Here is a 14,934-nt window from a genome sequence, read left to right on the forward strand (position 1 = left end):
AACTTAAAAATTGAGGGGTTCGAACCTCATTCCTGGTATGAGTTTTACACTTGAAATTCTACAAGATTTCTAAAAAATGATTATTATTTCAGCAAAAGAATTGTTCTTGTTGCCAGAGAGTGCAGTATTAACCCTTCCATACGCCCATTTATGTTTATTTTTTCCATTATGAGATTAATCTCTAGTACATTAGAGCATGATATTACATTAAGTTCCAAACTTAAAAATTGAGGGGGTTCAAACCCCACTCCTGGTATGATTTTTATACTTCAAATTCTACAAGGTTTCTGAAAATGGAGTAATGTTTGAGCACAAGAAAAGTTTGTGTTGCCCGATAGCACAGTATTAATCTTCAATATACCTGACTATCGCCCTTTTATGTTTATTTTTTCCATTATGAGATGAATCTCTAGTACATTAGAGCATGATATTACAGTAAGTTCCAAACCTAAAAATTGAGGAAAATGTAGGGATTAAGGCCAATTTGAATATTTGAGGTAAATATTCAAACTACAGTCCCAAAGAAACATTTGATGTTAAAATAATATCAGAAATATAGCGCAATCCATTCACAAAAAACATTATCTACTAGAGGGGGGTAATCCAGAAAAAAACATGGCCAGTGTGCGTAGGATGTCATGAAATGTAAAATACGCCTGAGAAAATCTGGCCTATGGTAAAGTGATGAATTTGACAAATATGAGCTTTTTTGGAGAGGTTAAAGTGTTTAAATAAACTAAAACCTTGTGCTTAGTGTTGTTAACAAATCTCGATGGCATTTTATTCTAATATTCACTCTTGGTCACCACACTAAACATGTTATCAAAAATGAAAATCTACAAAAGGGGAAAAATATTTTTTTCTGGATGAAATTTACAGTCAACAGTAAGGTTCCCAATAAAAGTCTGTGTATTGCTCTTGATAAGTGTCTTAAAAAAATCTGTTAGTGCAAACTTCATAAGAGAGCACACATTCAATAAACACTAGCTGCCTACAAAATCCAAAACTTCATGTGCATTCACCAGGATGGCCGAGTGGTTAAGGCATTGGACTTAAGATCCAATGGATATGTATCCTCGTGGGTTTGAACCCCACTCCTGGTATGAGTTTTACACTTGAAATTCTACAAGATTTCTGAAAAAAGAGTAATGTTTCAGCAAAAGAAATGTTCTTGTAGCCAGGTAGTGCAGTATTAACCCTTCAGTGCCCCTGACTATCACCCTTTAATGTTTATTTTTTTCCATTATGAGATGAATCTCTAGTACATTAGAGCATGATATTACATTAAGTTCCAAACTTAAAATTTGAGGGGCCTCGAACCCCACTCCTGGTATGAGTCTTATACTTGAAATTCTACAAGTTTCTGAAAATGGAGTAATGTTTGAGCAAAAGAAAAGTTCTTGTTGCCAGATAGCACAGTATTAAACCTTCAATGCACCTGACAATCGCCCTTTTATGTTTATTTTTTCCATTATGAGATGAATCTCTAGTACATTAGAGCATGATATTACAGTAAGCTCCAAACTTAAAAATTGAGGGGTTCGTACCTCATTCCTGGTATGAGTTGTACACTTGAAATTCTACAAGATTTCTGAATAATGATTAATATTTCAGCAAAAGAATTGTTCTTGTTGCCAGAGAGTGCAGTATTAACCCTTCAATTAACCCTTTAATATGCCCTTTTATGTTTATTTTTTCCATTATGAGATGAATCTCTAGTACCTTAGAGCATGATATTACAGTAAGCTCCAAACTTAAAAATTGAGGGGTTCGTACCTCATTTCTGGTATGAGTTTTACACTTGAAATTCTACAAGATTTCTAAAAAATGATTATTATTTCAGCAAAAGAATTGTTTTTGTTGCCAGAGAGTGCAGTATTAACCCTTCCATACGCCCATTTATGTTTATTTTTTCCATTATGAGATTAATCTCTAGTACATTAGAGCATGATATTACATTAAGTTCCAAACTTAAAAATTGAGGGGGTTCAAACCCCACTCCTGGTATGATTTTTATACTTCAAATTCTACAAGGTTTCTGAAAATGGAGTAATGTTTGAGCACAAGAAAAGTTTGTGTTGCCCGATAGCACAGTATTAATCTTCAATATACCTGACTATCGCCCTTTTATGTTTATTTTTTCAATTATGAGATGAATCTCTAGTACATTAGAGCATGATATTACAGTAAGTTCCAAACTTAAAAATTGAGGAAAATGTAGGGATTAAGGCCAATTTGAATATTTGAGGTAAATATTCAAACTACAGTCCCAAAGAAACATTTGATGTTAAAATAATATCAGAAATATAGCGCAATCCATTCACAAAAAACATTATCTAGTAGAGGGGGGTAATCCAGAAAAAAACATGGCCAGTGTGCGTAGGATGTCATGAAATGTAAAATACGCCTGAGAAAATCTGGCCTATGGTAAAGTGATGAATTTGACAAATATGAGCTTTTTTGGAGAGGTTAAAGTGTTTAAATAAACTAAAACCTTGTGCTTAGTGTTGTTGACAAATCTCGATGGCATTTTATTCTAATATTCACTCTTGGTCACCACACTAAACATGTAATCAAAAATGAAAATCTACAAAAGGGGAAAAATATTTTTTTCTGGATGAAATTTACAGTCAACAGTAAGGTTCCCATTAAAAGTCTGTGTATTGCTCTTGATAAGTGTCTTAAAAAAATCTGTTAGTGCAAACTTCATAAGAGAGCACACATTCAATAAACACTAGCTGCCTACGAAATCCAAAACTTCATGTGCATTCACCAGGATGGCCGAGTGGTTAAGGCGTTGGACTTAAGATCCAATGGATATGTATCCTCGTGGGTTCGAACCCCACTCCTGGTATGAGTTTTACACTTGAAATTCTACAAGATTTCTGAAACAAGAGTAATGTTTCAGCAAAAGAAATGTTCTTGTAGCCAGGTAGTGCAGTGCCCCTGACTATCACCCTTTAATGTCCATTTTTTTCCATTATGAGATGAATCTCTAGTACATTAGAGCATGATATTACATTAAGTTCCAAATTTAAAATTTGAGGGGCCTCGAACCCCACTCCTGGTATGAGTCTTATACTTGAAATTCTACAAGTTTCTGAAAATGGAGTAATGTTTGAGCAAAAGAAAAGTTCTTGTTGCCAGATAGCACAGTATTAAACCTTCAATGCACCTGACAATCGCCCTTTTATGTTTATTTTTTCCATTATGAGATGAATCTCTAGTACATTAGAGCATGATATTACAGTAAGCTCCAAACTTAAAAATTGAGGGGTTCGTACCTCATTCCTGGTATGAGTTGTACACTTGAAATTCTACAAGATTTCTGAATAATGATTAATATTTCAGCAAAAGAATTGTTCTTGTTGCCAGAGAGTGCAGTATTAACCCTTCAATTAACCCTTTAATATGCCCTTTTATGTTTATTTTTTCCATTATGAGATGAATCTCTAGTACCTTAGAGCATGATATTACAGTAAGCTCCAAACTTAAAAATTGAGGGGTTCGAACCTCATTTCTGGTATGAGTTTTACACTTGAAATTCTACAAGATTTCTAAAAAATGATTATTATTTCAGCAAAAGAATTGTTCTTGTTGCCAGAGAGTGCAGTATTAACCCTTCCATACGCCCATTTATGTTTATTTTTTCCATTATGAGATTAATCTCTAGTACATTAGAGCATGATATTACATTAAGTTCCAAACTTAAAAATTGAGGGGGTTCAAACCCCACTCCTGGTATGATTTTTATACTTCAAATTCTACAAGGTTTCTGAAAATGGAGTAATGTTTGAGCACAAGAAAAGTTTGTGTTGCCCGATAGCACAGTATTAATCTTCAATATACCTGACTATCGCCCTTTTATGTTTATTTTTTCCATTATGAGATGAATCTCTAGTACATTAGAGCATGATATTACAGTAAGTTCCAAACCTAAAAATTGAGGAAAATGTAGGGATTAAGGCCAATTTGAATATTTGAGGTAAATATTCAAACTACAGTCCCAAAGAAACATTTGATGTTAAAATAATATCAGAAATATAGCGCAATCCAGTCACAAAAAACATTATCTACTAGAGGGGGGTAATCCAGAAAAAAGCATGGCCAGTGTGCGTAGGATGTCATGAAATGTAAAATACGCCTGAGAAAATCTGGTCTATGGTAAAGTGATGAATTTGACAAATATGAGCTTTTTTGGAGAGGTTAAAGTGTTTAAATAAACTAAAACCTTGTGCTTAGTGTTGTTGACAAATCTCGATGGCATTTTATTCTAATATTCACTCTTGGTCACCACACTAAACATGTAATCAAAAATGAAAATCTACAAAAGGGGAAAAATATTTTTTTCTGGATGAAATTTACAGTCAACAGTAAGGCTCCCATTAAAAGTCTGTGTATTGCTCTTGATAAGTGTCTTAAAAAAATCTGTTAGTGCAAACTTCATAAGAGAGCACACATTCAATAAACACTAGCTGCCTACAAAATCCAAAACTTATGTGCATTCACCAGGATGGCCGAGTGGTTAAGGCGTTGGACTTAAGATCCAATGGATATGTATCCTCGTGGGTTCGAACCTGGTATGAGTTTTACACTTGAAATTCTACAAGATTTCTGAAAAAAGAGTAATGTTTCAGCAAAAGAAATGTTCTTGTAGCCAGGTAGTGCAGTATTAACCCTTCAGTGCCCCTGACTATCACCCTTTAATGTTTATTTTTTTCCATTATGAGATGAATCTCTAGTACATTAGAGCATGATATTACATTAAGTTCCAAACTTAAAATTTGAGGGGCCTCGAACCCCACTCCTGGTATGAGTCTTATACTTGAAATTCTACAAGTTTCTGAAAATGGAGTAATGTTTGAGCAAAAGAAAAGTTCTTGTTGCCAGATAGCACAGTATTAAACCTTCAATGCACCTGACAATCGCCCTTTTATGTTTATTTTTTCCATTATGAGATGAATCTCTAGTACATTAGAGCATGATATTACAGTAAGCTCCAAACTTAAAAATTGAGGGGTTCGAACCTCATTCCTGGTATGAGTTGTACACTTGAAATTCTACAAGATTTCTGAATAATGATTAATATTTCAGCAAAAGAATTGTTCTTGTTGCCAGAGAGTGCAGTATTAACCCTTCAATTAACCCTTTAATATGCCCTTTTATGTTTATTTTTTCCATTATGAGATGAATCTCTAGTACCTTAGAGCATGATATTACAGTAAGCTCCAAACTTAAAAATTGAGGGGTTCGAACCTCATTTCTGGTATGAGTTTTACACTTGAAATTCTACAAGATTTCTAAAAAATGATTATTATTTCCGCAAAAGAATTGTTCTTGTTGCCAGAGAGTACAGTATTAACCCTTCCATACGCCCATTTATGTTTATTTTTTCCATTATGAGATTAATCTCTAGTACATTAGAGCATGATATTACATTAAGTTCCAAACTTAAAAATTGAGGGGGTTCAAACCCCACTCCTGGTATGATTTTTATACTTCAAATTCTACAAGGTTTCTGAAAATGGAGTAATGTTTGAGCACAAGAAAAGTTTGTGTTGCCCGATAGCACAGTATTAATCTTCAATATACCTGACTATCGCCCTTTTATGTTTATTTTTTCCATTATGAGATGAATCTCTAGTACATTAGAGCATGATATTACAGTAAGTTCCAAACTTAAAAATTGAGGAAAATGTAGGGATTAAGGCCAATTTGAATATTTGAGGTAAATATTCAAACTACAGTCCCAAAGAAACATTTGATGTTAAAATAATATCAGAAATATAGCGCAATCCATTCACAAAAAACATTATCTACTAGAGGGGGGTAATCCAGAAAAAAACATGGCCAGTGTGCGTAGGATGTCATGAAATGTAAAATACGCCTGAGAAAATCTGGCCTATGGTAAAGTGATGAATTTGACAAATATGAGCTTTTTTGGAGAGGTTAAAGTGTATAAATAAACTAAAACCTTGTGCTTAGTGTTGTTGACAAATCTCGATGGCATTTTATTCTAATATTCACTCTTGGTCACCACACTAAACATGTAATCAAAAATGAAAATCTACAAAAGGGGAAAAATATTTTTTTCTGGATGAAATTTACAGTCAACAGTAAGGTTCCCATTAAAAGTCTGTGTATTGCTCTTGATAAGTGTCTTAAAAAAATCTGTTAGTGCAAACTTCATAAGAGAGCACACATTCAATAAACACTAGCTGCCTACGAAATCCAAAACTTCATGTGCATTCACCAGGATGGCCGAGTGGTTAAGGCGTTGGACTTAAGATCCAATGGATATGTATCCTCGTGGGTTCGAACCCCACTCCTGGTATGAGTTTTACACTTGAAATTCTACAAGATTTCTGAAACAAGAGTAATGTTTCAGCAAAAGAAATGTTCTTGTAGCCAGGTAGTGCAGTGCCCCTGACTATCACCCTTTAATGTCCATTTTTTTCCATTATGAGATGAATCTCTAGTACATTAGAGCATGATATTACATTAAGTTCCAAATTTAAAATTTGAGGGGCCTCGAACCCCACTCCTGGTATGAGTCTTATACTTGAAATTCTACAAGTTTCTGAAAATGGAGTAATGTTTGAGCAAAAGAAAAGTTCTTGTTGCCAGATAGCACAGTATTAAACCTTCAATGCACCTGACAATCGCCCTTTTATGTTTATTTTTTCCATTATGAGATGAATCTCTAGTACATTAGAGCATGATATTACAGTAAGCTCCAAACTTAAAAATTGAGGGGTTCGTACCTCATTCCTGGTATGAGTTGTACACTTGAAATTCTACAAGATTTCTGAATAATGATTAATATTTCAGCAAAAGAATTGTTCTTGTTGCCAGAGAGTGCAGTATTAACCCTTCAATTAACCCTTTAATATGCCCTTTTATGTTTATTTTTTCCATTATGAGATGAATCTCTAGTACCTTAGAGCATGATATTACAGTAAGCTCCAAACTTAAAAATTGAGGGGTTCGAACCTCATTTCTGGTATGAGTTTTACACTTGAAATTCTACAAGATTTCTAAAAAATGATTATTATTTCAGCAAAAGAATTGTTCTTGTTGCCAGAGAGTGCAGTATTAACCCTTCCATACGCCCATTTATGTTTATTTTTTCCATTATGAGATTAATCTCTAGTACATTAGAGCATGATATTACATTAAGTTCCAAACTTAAAAATTGAGGGGGTTCAAACCCCACTCCTGGTATGATTTTTATACTTCAAATTCTACAAGGTTTCTGAAAATGGAGTAATGTTTGAGCACAAGAAAAGTTTGTGTTGCCCGATAGCACAGTATTAATCTTCAATATACCTGACTATCGCCCTTTTATGTTTATTTTTTCCATTATGAGATGAATCTCTAGTACATTAGAGCATGATATTACAGTAAGTTCCAAACCTAAAAATTGAGGAAAATGTAGGGATTAAGGCCAATTTGAATATTTGAGGTAAATATTCAAACTACAGTCCCAAAGAAACATTTGATGTTAAAATAATATCAGAAATATAGCGCAATCCAGTCACAAAAAACATTATCTACTAGAGGGGGGTAATCCAGAAAAAAGCATGGCCAGTGTGCGTAGGATGTCATGAAATGTAAAATACGCCTGAGAAAATCTGGTCTATGGTAAAGTGATGAATTTGACAAATATGAGCTTTTTTGGAGAGGTTAAAGTGTTTAAATAAACTAAAACCTTGTGCTTAGTGTTGTTGACAAATCTCGATGGCATTTTATTCTAATATTCACTCTTGGTCACCACACTAAACATGTAATCAAAAATGAAAATCTACAAAAGGGGAAAAATATTTTTTTCTGGATGAAATTTACAGTCAACAGTAAGGCTCCCATTAAAAGTCTGTGTATTGCTCTTGATAAGTGTCTTAAAAAAATCTGTTAGTGCAAACTTCATAAGAGAGCACACATTCAATAAACACTAGCTGCCTACAAAATCCAAAACTTATGTGCATTCACCAGGATGGCCGAGTGGTTAAGGCGTTGGACTTAAGATCCAATGGATATGTATTCTCGTGGGTTCGAACCCCACTCCTGGTATGAGTTTTACACTTGAAATTCTACAAGATTTCTGAAAAAAGAGTAATGTTTCAGCAAAAGAAATGTTCTTGTAGCCAGGTAGTGCAGTATTAACCCTTCAGTGCCCCTGACTATCACCCTTTAATGTTTATTTTTTTCCATTATGAGATGAATCTCTAGTACATTAGAGCATGATATTACATTAAGTTCCAAACTTAAAATTTGAGGGGCCTCGAACCCCACTCCTGGTATGAGTCTTATACTTGAAATTCTACAAGTTTCTGAAAATGGAGTAATGTTTGAGCAAAAGAAAAGTTCTTGTTGCCAGATAGCACAGTATTAAACCTTCAATGCACCTGACAATCGCCCTTTTATGTTTATTTTTTCCATTATGAGATGAATCTCTAGTACATTAGAGCATGATATTACAGTAAGCTCCAAACTTAAAAATTGAGGGGTTCGAACCTCATTCCTGGTATGAGTTGTACACTTGAAATTCTACAAGATTTCTGAATAATGATTAATATTTCAGCAAAAGAATTGTTCTTGTTGCCAGAGAGTGCAGTATTAACCCTTCAATTAACCCTTTAATATGCCCTTTTATGTTTATTTTTTCCATTATGAGATGAATCTCTAGTACCTTAGAGCATGATATTACAGTAAGCTCCAAACTTAAAAATTGAGGGGTTCGAACCTCATTTCTGGTATGAGTTTTACACTTGAAATTCTACAAGATTTCTAAAAAATGATTATTATTTCCGCAAAAGAATTGTTCTTGTTGCCAGAGAGTACAGTATTAACCCTTCCATACGCCCATTTATGTTTATTTTTTCCATTATGAGATTAATCTCTAGTACATTAGAGCATGATATTACATTAAGTTCCAAACTTAAAAATTGAGGGGGTTCAAACCCCACTCCTGGTATGATTTTTATACTTCAAATTCTACAAGGTTTCTGAAAATGGAGTAATGTTTGAGCACAAGAAAAGTTTGTGTTGCCCGATAGCACAGTATTAATCTTCAATATACCTGACTATCGCCCTTTTATGTTTATTTTTTCCATTATGAGATGAATCTCTAGTACATTAGAGCATGATATTACAGTAAGTTCCAAACTTAAAAATTGAGGAAAATGTAGGGATTAAGGCCAATTTGAATATTTGAGGTAAATATTCAAACTACAGTCCCAAAGAAACATTTGATGTTAAAATAATATCAGAAATATAGCGCAATCCATTCACAAAAAACATTATCTACTAGAGGGGGGTAATCCAGAAAAAAACATGGCCAGTGTGCGTAGGATGTCATGAAATGTAAAATACGCCTGAGAAAATCTGGCCTATGGTAAAGTGATGAATTTGACAAATATGAGCTTTTTTGGAGAGGTTAAAGTGTTTAAATAAACTAAAACCTTGTGCTTAGTGTTGTTGACAAATCTCGATGGCATTTTATTCTAATATTCACTCTTGGTCACCACACTAAACATGTAATCAAAAATGAAAATCTACAAAAGGGGAAAAATATTTTTTTCTGGATGAAATTTACAGTCAACAGTAAGGCTCCCATTAAAAGTCTGTGTATTGCTCTTGATAAGTGTCTTAAAAAAATCTGTTAGTGCAAACTTCATAAGAGAGCACACATTCAATAAACACTAGCTGCCTACAAAATCCAAAACTTCATGTGCATTCACCAGGATGGCCGAGTGGTTAAGGCGTTGGACTTAAGATCCAATGGATATGTATCCTCGTGGGTTCGAACCCCACTCCTGGTATGAGTTTTACACTTGAAATTCTACTAGATTTCTGAAAAAAGAGTAATGTTTCAGCAAAAGAAATGTTCTTGTAGCCAGGTAGTGCAGTATTAACCCTTCAGTGCCCCTGACTATCACCCTTTAATGTTTATTTTTTTCCATTATGAGATGAATCTCTAGTACATTAGAGCATGATATTACATTAAGTTCCAAACTTAAAATTTGAGGGGCCTCGAACCCCACTCCTGGTATGAGTCTTATACTTGAAATTCTACAAGTTTCTGAAAATGGAGTAATGTTTGAGCAAAAGAAAAGTTCTTGTTGCCAGATAGCACAGTATTAAACCTTCAATGCACCTGACAATCGCCCTTTTATGTTTATTTTTTCCATTATGAGATGAATCTCTAGTACATTAGAGCATGATATTACAGTAAGCTCCAAACTTAAAAATTGAGGGGTTCGAACCTCATTCCTGGTATGAGTTGTACACTTGAAATTCTACAAGATTTCTGAATAATGATTAATATTTCAGCAAAAGAATTGTTTTTGTTGCCAGAGAGTGCAGTATTAACCCTTCAATTAACCCTTTAATATGCCCTTTTATGTTTATTTTTTCCATTATGAGATGAATCTCTAGTACCTTAGAGCATGATATTACAGTAAGCTCCAAACTTAAAAATTGAGGGGTTCGAACCTCATTTCTGGTATGAGTTTTACACTTGAAATTCTACAAGATTTCTAAAAAATGATTATTATTTCCGCAAAAGAATTGTTCTTGTTGCCAGAGAGTACAGTATTAACCCTTCCATACGCCCATTTATGTTTATTTTTTCCATTATGAGATTAATCTCTAGTACATTAGAGCATGATATTACATTAAGTTCCAAACTTAAAAATTGAGGGGGTTCATACCCCACTCCTGGTATGATTTTTATACTTCAAATTCTACAAGGTTTCTGAAAATGGAGTAATGTTTGAGCACAAGAAAAGTTTATGTTGCCCGATAGCACAGTATTAATCTTCAATATACCTGACTATCGCCCTTTTATGTTTATTTTTTCCATTATGAGATGAGTCTCTAGTACATTAGAGCATGATATTACAGTAAGTTCCAAACTTAAAAATAGAGGAAAATGTAGGGATTAAGGCCAATTTGAATATTTGAAGTAAATATTCAAGCTACAGTCCCAAAGAAACATTTGATGTTAAAATAATATCAGAAATATAGCGCAATCCAGTCACAAAAAACATTATCTACTAGAGGGGGGTAATCCAGAAAAAAGCATGGCCAGTGTGCGTAGGATGTCATGAAATGTAAAATACGCCTGAGAAAATCTGGTCTATGGTAAAGTGATGAATTTGACAAATATGAGCTTTTTTGGAGAGGTTAAAGTGTTTAAATAAACTAAAACCTTGTGCTTAGTGTTGTTGACAAATCTCGATGGCATTTTATTCTAATATTCACTCTTGGTCACCACACTAAACATGTAATCAAAAATGAAAATCTACAAAAGGGGAAAAATATTTTTTTCTGGATGAAATTTACAGTCAACAGTAAGGCTCCCATTAAAAGTCTGTGTATTGCTCTTGATAAGTGTCTTAAAAAAATCTGTTAGTGCAAACTTCATAAGAGAGCACACATTCAATAAACACTAGCTGCCTACAAAATCCAAAACTTCATGTGCATTCACCAGGATGGCCGAGTGGTTAAGGCGTTGGACTTAAGATCCAATGGATATGTATCCTCGTGGGTTCGAACCCCACTCCTGGTATGAGTTTTACACTTGAAATTCTACAAGATTTCTGAAAAAAGAGTAATGTTTCAGCAAAAGAAATGTTCTTGTAGCCAGGTAGTGCAGTATTAACCCTTCAGTGCCCCTGACTATCACCCTTTAATGTTTATTTTTTTCCATTATGAGATGAATCTCTAGTACATTAGAGCATGATATTACATTAAGTTCCAAACTTAAAATTTGAGGGGCCTCGAACCCCACTCCTGGTATGAGTCTTATACTTGAAATTCTACAAGTTTCTGAAAATGGAGTAATGTTTGAGCAAAAGAAAAGTTCTTGTTGCCAGATAGCACAGTATTAAACCTTCAATGCACCTGACAATCGCCCTTTTATGTTTATTTTTTCCATTATGAGATGAATCTCTAGTACATTAGAGCATGATATTACAGTAAGCTCCAAACTTAAAAATTGAGGGGTTCGAACCTCATTCCTGGTATGAGTTGTACACTTGAAATTCTACAAGATTTCTGAATAATGATTAATATTTCAGCAAAAGAATTGTTCTTGTTGCCAGAGAGTGCAGTATTAACCCTTCAATTAACCCTTTAATATGCCCTTTTATGTTTATTTTTTCCATTATGAGATGAATCTCTAGTACCTTAGAGCATGATATTACAGTAAGCTCCAAACTTAAAAATTGAGGGGTTCGAACCTCATTTCTGGTATGAGTTTTACACTTGAAATTCTACAAGATTTCTAAAAAATGATTATTATTTCAGCAAAAGAATTGTTCTTGTTGCCAGAGAGTGCAGTATTAACCCTTCCATACGCCCATTTATGTTTATTTTTTCCATTATGAGATTAATCTCTAGTACATTAGAGCATGATATTACATTAAGTTCCAAACTTAAAAATTGAGGGGGTTCAAACCCCACTCCTGGTATGATTTTTATACTTCAAATTCTACAAGGTTTCTGAAAATGGAGTAATGTTTGAGCACAAGAAAAGTTTGTGTTGCCCGATAGCACAGTATTAATCTTCAATATACCTGACTATCGCCCTTTTATGTTTATTTTTTCCATTATGAGATGAATCTCTAGTACATTAGAGCATGATATTACAGTAAGTTCCAAACTTAAAAATTGAGGAAAATGTAGGGATTAAGGCCAATTTGAATATTTGAGGTAAATATTCAAACTACAGTCCCAAAGAAACATTTGATGTTAAAATAATATCAGAAATATAGCGCAATCCATTCACAAAAAACATTATCTACTAGAGGGGGGTAATCCAGAAAAAAACATGGCCAGTGTGCGTAGGATGTCATGAAATGTAAAATACGCCTGAGAAAATCTGGCCTATGGTAAAGTGATGAATTTGACAAATATGAGCTTTTTTGGAGAGGTTAAAGTGTTTAAATAAACTAAAACCTTGTGCTTAGTGTTGTTGACAAATCTCGATGGCATTTTATTCTAATATTCACTCTTGGTCACCACACTAAACATGTAATCAAAAATGAAAATCTACAAAAGGGGAAAAATATTTTTTTCTGGATGAAATTTACAGTCAACAGTAAGGTTCCCATTAAAAGTCTGTGTATTGCTCTTGATAAGTGTCTTAAAAAAATCTGTTAGTGCAAACTTCATAAGAGAGCACACATTCAATAAACACTAGCTGCCTACGAAATCCAAAACTTCATGTGCATTCACCAGGATGGCCGAGTGGTTAAGGCGTTGGACTTAAGATCCAATGGATATGTATCCTCGTGGGTTCGAACCCCACTCCTGGTATGAGTTTTACACTTGAAATTCTACAAGATTTCTGAAAAAAGAGTAATGTTTCAGCAAAAGAAATGTTCTTGTAGCCAGGTAGTGCAGTATTAACCCTTCAGTGCCCCTGACTATCACCCTTTAATGTTTATTTCTTTCCATTATGAGATGAATCTCTAGTACATTAGAGCATGATATTACATTAAGTTCCAAACTTAAAATTTGAGGGGCCTCGAACCCCACTCCTGGTATGAGTCTTATACTTGAAATTCTACAAGTTTCTGAAAATGGAGTAATGTTTGAGCAAAAGAAAAGTTCTTGTTGCCAGATAGCACAGTATTAAAACTTCAATGCACCTGACAATCGCCCTTTTATGTTTATTTTTTCCATTATGAGATGAATCTCTAGTACATTAGAGCATGATATTACAGTAAGCTCCAAACTTAAAAATTGAGGGGTTCGTACCTCATTCCTGGTATGAGTTGTACACTTGAAATTCTACAAGATTTCTGAATAATGATTAATATTTCAGCAAAAGAATTGTTCTTGTTGCCAGAGAGTGCAGTATTAACCCTTCAATTAACCCTTTAATATGCCCTTTTATGTTTATTTTTTCCATTATGAGATGAATCTCTAGTACCTTAGAGCATGATATTACAGTAAGCTCCAAACTTAAAAATTGAGGGTTCGAACCTCATTTCTGGTATGAGTTTTACACTTGAAATTCTACAAGATTTCTAAAAAATTATTATTATTTCAGCAAAAGAATTGTTCTTGTTGCCAGAGAGTGCAGTATTAACCCTTCCATACGCCCATTTATGTTTATTTTTTCCATTATGAGATTAATCTCTAGTACATTAGAGCATGATATTACATTAAGTTCCAAACTTAAAAATTGAGGGGGTTCAAACCCCACTCCTGGTATGATTTTTATACTTCAAATTCTACAAGGTTTCTGAAAATGGAGTAATGTTTGAGCACAAGAAAAGTTTGTGTTGCCCGATAGCACAGTATTAATCTTCAATATACCTGACTATCGCCCTTTTATGTTTATTTTTTCCATTATGAGATGAATCTCTAGTACATTAGAGCATGATATTACAGTAAGTTCCAAACTTAAAAATTGAGGAAAATGTAGGGATTAAGGCCAATTTGAATATTTGAGGTAAATATTCAAACTACAGTCCCAAAGAAACATTTGATGTTAAAATAATATCAGAAATATAGCGCAATCCATTCACAAAAAACATTATCTACTAGAGGGGGGTAATCCAGAAAAAAACATGGCCAGTGTGCGTAGGATGTCATGAAATGTAAAATACGCCTGAGAAAATCTGGCCTATGGTAAAGTGATGAATTTGACAAATATGAGCTTTTTTGGAGAGGTTAAAGTGTTTAAAAAAACTAAAACCTTGTGCTTAGTGTTGTTGACAAATCTCAATGGCATTTTATTCTAATATTCACTCTTGGTCACCACACTAAACATGTAATCAAAAATGAAAATCTACAAAAGGGGAAAAATATTTTTTTCTGGATGAAATTTACAGTCAACAGTAAGGTTCCCATTAAAAGTCTGTGTATTGCTCTTGATAAGTGTCTTAAAAAAATCTGTTAGTGCAAACTTCATAAGAG

The 14,934-nt window shown here is 33.8% G+C and overlaps 7 non-coding genes across 7 annotated transcripts; all 7 read left to right on the forward strand.

Moving 5' to 3' along the window:
* Window positions 1-1,020: 1,020 nt before the first annotated feature.
* On the forward strand, window positions 1,021-1,103 carry TRNAL-UAA (transfer RNA leucine (anticodon UAA)). The gene has a single exon. It is a non-coding gene; the product is annotated as a tRNA-Leu (tRNA).
* Window positions 1,104-2,771: 1,668 nt separating this feature from the next.
* TRNAL-UAA (transfer RNA leucine (anticodon UAA)) lies at window positions 2,772-2,854 on the forward strand. The gene has a single exon. It is a non-coding gene; the product is annotated as a tRNA-Leu (tRNA).
* Window positions 2,855-6,251: 3,397 nt separating this feature from the next.
* TRNAL-UAA (transfer RNA leucine (anticodon UAA)) lies at window positions 6,252-6,334 on the forward strand. Its single transcript has one exon. It is a non-coding gene; the product is annotated as a tRNA-Leu (tRNA).
* Window positions 6,335-7,987: 1,653 nt separating this feature from the next.
* Window positions 7,988-8,070, forward strand: TRNAL-UAA (transfer RNA leucine (anticodon UAA)). Its single transcript has one exon. It is a non-coding gene; the product is annotated as a tRNA-Leu (tRNA).
* Window positions 8,071-9,738: 1,668 nt separating this feature from the next.
* TRNAL-UAA (transfer RNA leucine (anticodon UAA)) lies at window positions 9,739-9,821 on the forward strand. Its single transcript has one exon. It is a non-coding gene; the product is annotated as a tRNA-Leu (tRNA).
* Window positions 9,822-11,489: 1,668 nt separating this feature from the next.
* TRNAL-UAA (transfer RNA leucine (anticodon UAA)) lies at window positions 11,490-11,572 on the forward strand. The gene has a single exon. It is a non-coding gene; the product is annotated as a tRNA-Leu (tRNA).
* A 1,668-nt stretch (window positions 11,573-13,240) lies between these two features.
* TRNAL-UAA (transfer RNA leucine (anticodon UAA)) lies at window positions 13,241-13,323 on the forward strand. Its single transcript has one exon. It is a non-coding gene; the product is annotated as a tRNA-Leu (tRNA).
* The last annotated feature ends 1,611 nt before the right edge of the window (window positions 13,324-14,934 follow it).

This window comes from Ranitomeya variabilis, chromosome 2 (genome assembly GCF_051348905.1).
Source record: "Ranitomeya variabilis isolate aRanVar5 chromosome 2, aRanVar5.hap1, whole genome shotgun sequence".
NCBI classification, from domain to species: Eukaryota; Metazoa; Chordata; class Amphibia; order Anura; family Dendrobatidae; genus Ranitomeya; species Ranitomeya variabilis.